Source organism: Macrobrachium nipponense, chromosome 24, assembly GCF_015104395.2.
Source record: "Macrobrachium nipponense isolate FS-2020 chromosome 24, ASM1510439v2, whole genome shotgun sequence".
Lineage (NCBI taxonomy): Eukaryota > Metazoa > Arthropoda > Malacostraca > Decapoda > Palaemonidae > Macrobrachium > Macrobrachium nipponense.
The window spans coordinates 57,894,579-57,905,549 of record NC_061091.1 but is presented as its reverse complement, the minus strand read 5'-3'; the positions used below and the strand labels follow the sequence as shown (position 1 = coordinate 57,905,549).

The following is a 10,971-nucleotide window of genomic DNA, read 5'->3' as shown; positions in this document are numbered from 1 at the left end:
CTTGAGAAGAGGGTTTTCAGATCAGAGTTTGACCTTGAATGTTAGAGATTTTGATGCCGTTGTCGCGTGTCTAGGCTCTCTTTCCTTTCACCCGGTTTCTCCCACTTACAGTTTCTCTAAACCCATTCTCTCTTCCTGATTGTTTAGTAGAAAGCCAACCAACTTTCGTTTTCTGTGAAAGCTATTATGATATGATCACAATGCGTTGGTGGATTATTACAGGTTGATAAGAGTAGGCTACTTACTCCGGCCCTTAGCTGGAACCCCTTTCAATTTTTTCTCCTCTACCCCCGTTCATATTCTTTCTTCCGTCGTACTTTACACCCTCTTCCAATAGTTTATTATAGTAGGATTGCTAACTTTTCCTCCTGTTACACCATCCAAACCTTTTCACTGTAAAGTTTCCGTTTCAGCACTGTTAAACCTCTCAGGCCCCAGCACGTGGCCTCTGGCCCAAATTCTATATTCTATAACATTTTAGGAGAGCCAAACGTAAGTATGGTAATGCAGCCAATTAATTATTGTCGCGGTCGTGATTACAAATTAATCGGCCGCGTCGCTGAATGTGATTATTATAGCTAGTTAACTCGAAAACGGACGGACGGTTATGAAAGGGTTTGTAGAAACCTTCGTTAGGTCACCCCTCTGGATGATTAGGGGTTTGCGTCGATTTTAAATCGGGTTGTCTTTAAATGATGATTACACTATTCAGTGCTTTATGTACGGTTTTGTGAAGTAAAACTAGTTTTATAGGAATACATGGATTCATTGTGGGTTCTTTGTAATCGCGAGTTGACTCGCGTTCTTTACCGTGAGTTGCCGTTTTAGTAATTATTGATGTTCTTTTTAGTAAAGAACGTGAGTTGCCCTTTTAGTAATTATTGATGTTCTTTTTAACACCTTTGCCCGTTGAAAAATTGCTGAGTGATGAAAAGCATCGTCTTGTAGATCATGAAATTTATCTGGAGTGAATGAGAAAAATACTACTTGACAGTAAAGTTGTCTCAGACATACGGATGGTACAGTTAGCGTCAAGAATTTCGTCACATCACGACAAGTTCTGGAGACAGCATGTTACTCCATATTGTTAAATGAAATACATATGTTTGTTGAACGGATAAAAAAAAAGTTGGCAACTCCACGTAAGCAACAAATTTACCGAACGTGCAAACCGTCGTCAAACACGTTTACCATTGATGAAGTGTGTCTCAGGATGATGCGTATCATCGACTTCATTGAGTGTTTTCAGACTTGTTGACATCGATTTTTTCCCATCAGACTGTTCGTTTTTTTCACTAATGTAGGATGTTTTCATTTGAGTGAATTTCCTTGCTTACGCGTCAAGTGAAAGCCTTGATTTGGTGTGGATTGAAAACAAAAGCGTTTTGTGTGCCTTATGTGGTCATTGTTAATTCAAGGCAGACACTTTTTTCATGATCATCGTTCTCTTTTTCTTTTATATTGTAGTTAAATGTAGTGTCAGGTAATTACTAGAATCGCAATAAGGTAATTGACTTTTAACTTAAGCGAGAAAAGCATGATTCGAGCTTGAATTAAGTAAAGATAGAGATAGGGAGTTTCACCTAAAATTTAACAGATGATGGTTAGGACCGTTTTTGTGTGAAGGATCAGAATATATGCGATTTGATGTAATGAAATTTCAAGCGAAGCACTGGGACACATCCAGCCACTAAGAGCTGAAGACTGTGAAAAGAGGATGTTGGAATGTTTGTGAAAAGAGGATGTTGGTGAAAGCAGTGTAGATCTATCCAGAAATGAAGGCGGTGAAGTACAAGGATCATTGAAAGGTGGAACAGAAAAGAAAGTTAGGTTGTTGAGGGGACTTGATTAAGATTGTAAAAGGCTGTTTTCATAATAAACTTATTTTGTTAGACGTTATAAGTGCTAGTTATTGCGTATGTATGGTCAAGTGGAAAGAAGTCTCCGTTGTCGGAAGTATATTTTTTTTATTTATATATATTTTGGTGACCATTTCCTGCCTCACTCCAGTACTGTACTTGAAATCTCGACCAGGCCATGAGTGAGCAAGGGGAGCCTCAGTTATTGAGGCGAATGATTTAAGGTCACTGACATAGTTTTTACTTTTTGGAGGTCAGAGGGAGCAGTTGCTCCAGATAATCGCAGAGGAGGGCGATGGAAGAGCGCAAACGAAAGTAACGAGGGTGAAAATGTGGATCAGCCAGAGAAAGTAGGGCTTTGGGTTCTCTCTTCTCTTCTCTCCATCTTTGAAGACCTTGCAAGTAGAAAATGTGTATCCAGAGAGGTACTGTAGGTCCCCCCCCCCCCCCTAGCGGTTCAGTGTTTGCACATGCGTGCGTCTGTGCAACCCCTTTTATTATTCCTATTACTGAACCTCCATTCTTATCATCCTTTTCTTTCATCTTGCTGTCCCCCCACTCCTAACAAATGTTTCATAGTGAAACTGCGAAGTTTTCCTCCTGTTAAACCTTTCAAGCTTTTTTACTGTCCTTATTAGCGTTGAATGACATCAGTTCCTAGTGCTTGTCATTTGGTCCAAATTCAGTGTTCTGTTCACGTAAGCGGTTTATAATCTCTCTCTCTCTCTCTCTCTGTGGCCGGTGGGAGACCCTCAATATCTTATCTAGTCGATTATACCTGTATTATGACTTACCATTGAAACGGTTATGAAGAACATCATCATAACTTGTCAGCAATCGGTTATTACTGTAAGCCCCAAAGTTTTTTTTGGTTCATCCTCTTCATAACCTACTGGTGTAGTTTTACTTCAGGAGTTTCAAAATTGTGTGGCTGCTACAGCTATCCTGAATGAAAGGAAAAAACAAGAAATACTTGGTGAATCGCGATAGCTTCGGCCGTAATGATACAAAACCAAATATCTAAGACCTAATTAATATCGACAAAGGTTGTTAGGTCTTAGTTGTTGCAACAGTGTTAATCTTTAAAAACTGAAATATAGATAACTTGGATGAAAATTATACGCATCCTCTAGCCATAATTTCGCAGTAAATAGTGAAAGAAATTATGCATTCTGTTTTCCATACAACACACACGGGTCCCACGTTGGGTCTTCCTCGAGCAAGAAATTAACTGCACACATTTGGTAGGTGTCACCCCCTCCTTTAGTTGCATTATAAATAAAGTAGTAATACTTATGGCTTGCCACTGGCGGCGATGTCGGGCTGGGTGTGTTTATTGTTCTGGAGGTCTCGGCCACTTATGAGACCATGGTCATCTTTGTATACAGGAAAGCACTAGAACCATATTCTCTTTCCTCCTTGTCCAGCATTTCGTTTGGCATTTTCCTTCTTGTTTGCTTTTAACAGTGCCAACAATGCACCAGGACCCAGGTTGCCCTGTACAAATGAACGTAGTACTGCTCTCATCTCAATTTCCATGACGTCTGCAACGCGATCATAAGATCTGTGTGGGCAGAATAGTACATACCGAAGCATGCAGTAAAATTAATAATTTACGTAATCTGTTAAGCAGAATAGTACACTCGGCAAGGAAAGTTAGGATAGTTTTTTTAAAATCTTTGGACATTATTGCTCAATAATGCGACATCTGGCAGTTTTAGTAAGGGGAGGAGCTTCAGTCTTTTTGTGTTTGCTTGACGTCCTGTAACTTTCAATCATATTCTACGATTCTGAAATCATTGATACTTAAATGCAGTAAACGATACGATACGACCGGCGGACCAGGTTCCGTTTTGTCTCGCGCATCCGCGTTGCCCATGGACGTTCGGATTCACTTCAGTTTGCCGAAACCTGGTAGTTAGGACGTGGACGCTCCGGTCAGTTATGACGCTAGACTGACTGCGCTCTTGGAGCAGAAACTGCAAAACCACAGCGTTTTTAAAAAAGGAGAGCGTGAACGAAGTAAATTCTCTCACGATTGTTTATTTACTTACTGATTTGAAACTACCCCGGCGATTGGTTTAATTACCCGAGAACGGACGAGCAGACCAACATGGAATTATAATTTACATAATGTCTCCCCTCTTATAAAAAAATAAATAAAAATAAAAAATTGTATAAGAATCAAAATCACTATACGAGAGGTTGCTGGACATCCTTCGCTTACGTGCCACAAGTTCTTTGCGGCATACATAATCCCAAACAAATGGAAAGCAATTCATAGTCTTGTGGTATATAGTCCAGCATACAGTAGGTCTATAGTTTCGTTAAAGCAGAATAGGCCCTTAAACTTACGGTTCTGTAGCCAAGTAAGTGTAGAAGTTTCAAATTTTTTCTACACAATTTTTATTTAAACGATGAAAATTTAAATGTTATTGAAAGTATTATCATAAATTTATTTTATGTGCGACAAATAACAATGTAATTTAAACTAATACATACAGACGTTAACATACACATGAGTGTGTGTGTGTGTGTGTATATATATATATATATATATATATATATATATATATATATATATATATTGTGTGTTTGTGTGTACTGTTGTTTAAATTACATTATTTTCCATACATAAAATAAGTTTGACTATATTCAATAAAATTTCTGTTCCATGTATAATCTAAAAATTTTGTGCACAATTTTCCAAGTTATTTATCATAATCCTAATTTCGCTTTCGTACGACGTTCAATAAACTCTTCCCAGAACTCCTTATCTGCGGGCGCAGCTGTCATGGTGCCGCTTCATCGTTTCGTTGAAACTGAAGTAAATCTTGAGATGACGCCATAGACGTGGAGGTTTCCGGCCACCTGAACCAAATCGGATGCCACGAACCTGGCAACGGCAGGTTGCGAGTTGGTCGGAGAGGCCAACGGACTCCGCCCACGGTAACCCCATAGACAGTGAGATTTACTTATGATTCAGGTAACCGGAACCGGCGATCGTAACGTCTATGGGAACCTTTACAGTATTTGTTCAAGTTATAATTTGCAGCGGCAATTCTGAGCAAAATGAAAAAAAAAAAAAAATTTCGACATAACCTACCAAGTAACCTTATAGAAATTAATTTATGCCACCTCAATGAACGGAATGCTTGCATAATAGGAAACTCTATCTTCCATAATGAAATAGTGTTAAATTTGAGCAATGTCAAACGAAAAACGTGGTGAACAATATAGGAACGAATGCAGTAGAGAGAGAGAGAGAGAGAGAGAGAGAGAGAGAGAGAGAGAGAGAGAGAGAGAGAGAGAGCGAGCCGTTGTGTACTTGGAGGAATAATGGCATTATTCCTCCAAGGTTGTGTAAGCCTAGGCCTATTTGTAGAGCTGCTCAGTCCATTATTTTATTCTATTCAAGATTGAGTGATACTACATTTGTATAGTATGTTTTAGTAATGAGAGAGAGAGAGAGAGAGAGAGAGAGAGAGAGAGAGAGAGAGAGAGAGAGAGAGAGAGAGAGAGAGAAAGCAACTATGGTATTGGTGGTGGACTTGTGAAGCGAAGATGGGTGGCGATAGATGGATCCGGTGCACAGATTCCTTGGATAGTGTGTGACAGGGTAGCCTAGATCGCGCTTACCATACTGCATAAGTCTCTAGTTGATTCGATATATACATTAACAAAGATACGCTCTATTTTCTTTATAGTCTCTTTATATTTATTTTAAAAATTGATTTAATCGACAAAACATTCAGGAAAGATCTGTGTAATGTAAATATATGGTACCACCAAAAATCTTTATCTTCTACACAGGCAGTAAGTTTCATGTCCTGGAAAAACTCACACACACACACACACACACACACACACAGATATTGAAATTAAGAAAGAAAAACTAAAAAAAAGGAAAAGAAAACAAGGATGCAATCCTTCGTCTCCATGCTCATCAAATCTGGGTTGATGTAGGCAAGAAACTGTTGGAAGTAACAGGGGAACTTGGACAGGTAACCAAAAGAATTTGATGAAATTGTGCATTGTGTTCTAGTCAGTCTGCAATGTATTTTGACTACTGTACTGTATATTTTTGTGGAAATTAAAATTACAAATAACTGTTTCTGGTTTATTTGCCAAACCTGTACTGTATATACAGTAAGGTGACAAAAAAAAAAGTTTGTGTCAGGATTTGTTTGTTTTATGTACTTTGAATTTGGTTTTTGGTAACTGTAAGCCTATAACTGGTTCACTTAAGGTAGATTCTTGGGTGATACTTATGCCTACGAGACGTTAGTTTGGCGGCCGCTGATTGGCTGGGAGCTGCCTACCTCCCGGTACCAGCCAATCAGCGGCCACCAAACAAACTCTCGTAAGAATAAGGCTCATCCGAGAATCTACCTTAAGTGAATCAGTTATAGTGGTGGTGATTATTTTTTTTCCTAAGCAAAATATTCTGTGATTTGCTGTCTTTCAAACTCCTTGGATATTTCTCATTGCTTGAGGTTGCTGCCTCAATTCATCCTCTTGTATCTGTAGGCGATGGCCAAATTGTGGAGAACTGCAGCAGCAACAATTGTGTGTTTGGTGTTTCTCATAGAAGTCTTCATTTTCTTTCCAAGGCATGCAAATCTTTTTAATAGTCCAAATGCTCTCTCAACAGTGTTTCGTGTTCTTATGTGAGAAGCATTATAGCGGTTCTCTCCGCGGCAATGAGGAGCTGTCAGAGGACTCAACAAATATTCGCAACATTGATAGCCACTGTCACCCAGCAAGTGTCCAGGCAGAATACCATCTTCGAGTTCCTGACAGTCGACTATTTTCAAAAATATTGCTGTCATGTGCACTGCCAGGCCACCGAGCTACAATGTTGTACAGCTGCAACTGAGGACCACAGACTGCTTGTACATTAAATGAAAAATAACCTTTTCTGTTGCGGAAAACTTCAGACGCGGTTGACTTGGCATCTCAATTGCAATATGAGTGCAGTCAATGCACCCAATTACACCTGGCATTCCAGCTATAGTCATAAATTCATGCTTGATCCTGGTAATATTATCTTGGTCTGGAAACTTGTTGAACTCTGCACACGAACTTCCAATTGCATCTGCTACCTTGCCAACACATCTACTAACAAAAGACTGTGATACGTCACACCAATCTGATATACCAAGTTGGTCGTTCCCAGTGGCAATGTATCTCAATCCAGTTAGGACCTGCAGGTGAGAAGGCACAGGACAGCCTGTGGAAAAGAAAAAAAATCATGAAATACTTCCCTCAAACCATGTCCAGGCATAATTCTCAACTTTTTTACTTGAAAAATTGTATAATCTTTTACTGTATTAAGCATAATATATCTAGGCAGCTTCATATAACCTTTCAAATAACAAATTTAGCAGAAACCAATAAAATAACTTGCCTAAGTAAACTAAGTACAGCAAATGTCTCAAACTTTTTTTTACCAATGGCACACTTAAGATCTCATAAGAATACCACGGCATACAGTATACTTGGCAAAATTTAAAAGGGTATACATGTAATTATAAGGTAGAACTACAGACATAAAAAAATACCGGGTATAAATAAGAACTTAATCTACTTCAGTAAATGTCACCATACTGCTAAAATTAGTTGGAAAGCATTACTTTTCATTCATGTAAAACCAAAATCTATACCCATTTTCGTGTTTTCAGGTGTGCCTTGACAATATTTCGCGGCACACTTCAAATAATCTTGTGGCACATCAGTGTGCCTTGGCACTGGTTGAGAATCACTGCAGTACAGTATACAGACATAAAAATTACTTTTGCATGTGTTTACAGGTAATGAAGGCACCTTATGTTACTGTACCTACCTGGTACATTACTTATTGTAAATGTTAAATAAGTAAAAATTAGCATTGCATCACTCACGAATAGCTCATCACCTGACATATAAGCACAAAAACAATGTGATAAAGACTCGTGCCTACCTCTGTTGCTAAGAGCATGGGGCAGTCGATCTGAATGAAAATTAGTTAATTTTGCTAGAACCTAAAGGATAAGGCCTTTTTTGGCATACTCTTCCAGGGGGTCACCCCCTGCCTAGGTTACTTTGATTTCGTTAGATTAGTTACCAGAATTTGTCAACTTCTCCAAGCCAAACCTAATGTAAACTTTGCACAAGTACAATAATTTCTCTTGAAAACAGATAAACCTTTAGCATCTGTTAAAAACCAACACCTTTTCCATGCATGAGCTATCATATCTATTGGAGGAATGTAATTTATTTAAAAATTCAAATGGCAAGTTTACTTGCAACTACTATTTTATCACTTTGTTTCACACCACCACAAAACGATCTACCTATTATGATGCCTTGAAAATATTGCATTTTCACCCCGAAAGGGTGTAATGCACGAGTTAACATCAATGTACTACAATGCTCAAAAAATAATTCTTACCTGTAAATCTTGACATAAAATATGAAGTTTGGCCCACCTGTGCAATACCTTTCTTTCTTTATGTAGTTATTTTTGTAAGACATCTTTTGATAATGTAAATGTTTTTCACCAGCAGAGCGTTTATATCATGACTACTATTTATTTATAGGGCTTGCGAAAGGCATGTCTGGGCCACCTTTATAGGGCTTGCGAAAGGCATGTCTGGGCCACCCTTTAAATAGTATTGGAACCACTCCTTAAATTATAGGGAACCCTAAATTTATAGGGCCTGTATATGTTCTAAGCATAGGAACTTAATATAGGGTCTATATTATAGTCCCTATATTTTCTCTTGGCATACGGCCGTGAGATTTACTTCTGATTCAGATAAACGGAACCGGCGATCGTAACGTCTATGGGGCCTTTTACAGTATTTGTTCAAGTTGTAATTTGCAGCGGCAGTTCTGAGCAAAATGAAAATTTTTTTCGACATAACCTACCAAGTAACCTTATAGAAATTAATTTATGCCACCTCAATGAACGGAATGCTTGCATAATAGGAAACGCGATCTTCCATAATGAAATAGAGAGTTAAATGTGAGCATTGTCCAACGAAAAACGTGGGGAACAATATAGGAACGAATCCAGTGTTGAGAGTGTCTCTGCCGTTGTGTACTTGGAGGAATAATGGCATTATTCCTCCAAGGTTGTGTAAGCCTAGGCCTATTTGTAGATCTACTCGGTCCATTATTTTATTCTATTCGAGATTGAGTGATACTATATTTGTATAGTATGTTTTAGTAATGAGAGAGAGAGAGCAATTATGGCATTGGTGTACCATACTGCATAAGTTTTGAGTTGATTCGATATATACATTAACAAAGACACGCTCTCTTTTCTTTATGGTCAATATACAGGGTGGGCCAAAAGTAGCCTCACAGTTAAAACAGGGAATACGCTGTACATTTATTTTTTACAAACAATTAAGTAGTACTGTTGTGTCCATTTGTCTTACAGTTCAATTGCATTTATTTAGGAACATTTAATCTCAAAAGTGCTCAAAATGTCCGCCTTCAACGTTGCAGCATTCTTCATATCTGCTACTTAATTGATTGTAAAAAAAATAAATGTACTGCGTATTACCTGTTTTAACTGTGAGGCTACTTTTGGCCCACCCTGTATATTTACTTTTAAAATTGATTTCATCGACAAAACATTCAGGAAAGATCTGTGTAATGTAAATATATGGTACCACCAAAGATCTTGGTCTACTTCACAGGCAGTAAGTTTCATGTTCCGCAAAAACGCGCGTGCCAAAAATAAATTAATATATCAAGATATCTTGAGCTTCTCGGAAAGCAACTCGGTCCTGTTAACTGTACAGGAGGCAGCCGTACGTACTCGACTGGCATGGGGTTTGTCCTGCCGGGATTAGCGCGCTCCTTGGGTATTGCCCATACACGCAGAGGACTTGCTCTACTCATATTTTGAGAGGACAGAGTTAATATGGTGTGGCCGTATTCCTTTCAGTCCTGTAGTATCTTTATATAGCGAGTGTTTTTAAATCATGGCACCAAGTAAAAGGAAGATAAGTGCAATAATGATAATAGCACTCCTGTAAGACGAATAAGAATACGAGCAGCATGAAAGATGCAAGAGAAAAGTAATTTTGTCGAAGAATTATTTTTTCCTATATACAACCTAGGTTGTCTAACAAAAGGGGATATCCGCGGGAACACGCCGCCGCTACCGCATACAAAGAGTTCAAACTTGAATCGCTGTCCCTGGGTCTGGGGTAACTGCGCTGGGTGAGCCCGGGCCAGCTTGGGTAGGTCATTGTGATACCATTCTTTGAGCCACTAGAATACTTAGTCTAAACAGACACACTCTTCAAAGGGGGGCCATAACTCAATGAGGGGTGGATGAGGAGGGCCATTAATCTGTTAGACAACCTAGGTTTGTATATAGGAAAAAATAATTTTTCGACAAAATTACTTTTATTCCGACTAAGTACAAACCGTCGGTTGTCTAACAAAAGGAGACTCGAACTGAGGATGGGAAGGTGAGTGACCTGAATGCACCCTTTGAAGAGTAGTCAATAACTTTACGCGACCTGCTGTTAACCCAGACCCGCTTATCCTCATGACACTTTACATGGTAAGGATTCAATAGGGGAGAACCCAAGGCTGTTGTCCTAACCTATGGTACTAATACTCACTCTGAGAGCTGTTCCTGAAGGATTCTTAGCCATCATTCTACTCTCCAGGTAAGTCAGTAGTGGCCAAGTCGTGTCATGAACAGCATACTCATACGTAGGATACTACCAGGAAACTCGCTCATACCCCTTACATTCGGCCAGACTTAGGCGGGAATTGCCGGGAGAGTGTGTGTGTGTATTTCCAACTTGAGGTACGCAGCGCGGGTGACCGATATGCCTAGAGGATCTCTTGGGCTGCGACAATGGGGCCCAGAGAGAACACCTCCAGAGATTTGAATGTAACTTCCCGCAGGTAGAAGGAGGTGAAGGTGGTTTGACTCTTCCAGGTGCCTGCTCTCAATACCTGACTCACTGAGAGGTTCTTCCTGAAGAGCATAGAGGAGCCTATGCCCCTCACTTCGTGAGCCCTCACCTTCGGCATTGGTACTTCCTTGTTTTCGTAGGCCCTCCTTATAACTTGTCTGATCCAGAAGGAGATGGTA

General features: G+C 39.3%; 1 pseudogene; it reads right to left on the bottom strand.

Annotated features, from left to right (window-relative positions):
- Window positions 1-6,364: 6,364 nt before the first annotated feature.
- On the bottom strand, window positions 6,365-10,522 carry LOC135203190 (putative nuclease HARBI1; annotated as a pseudogene).
- Between the last annotated feature and the right edge of the window lie 449 nt (window positions 10,523-10,971).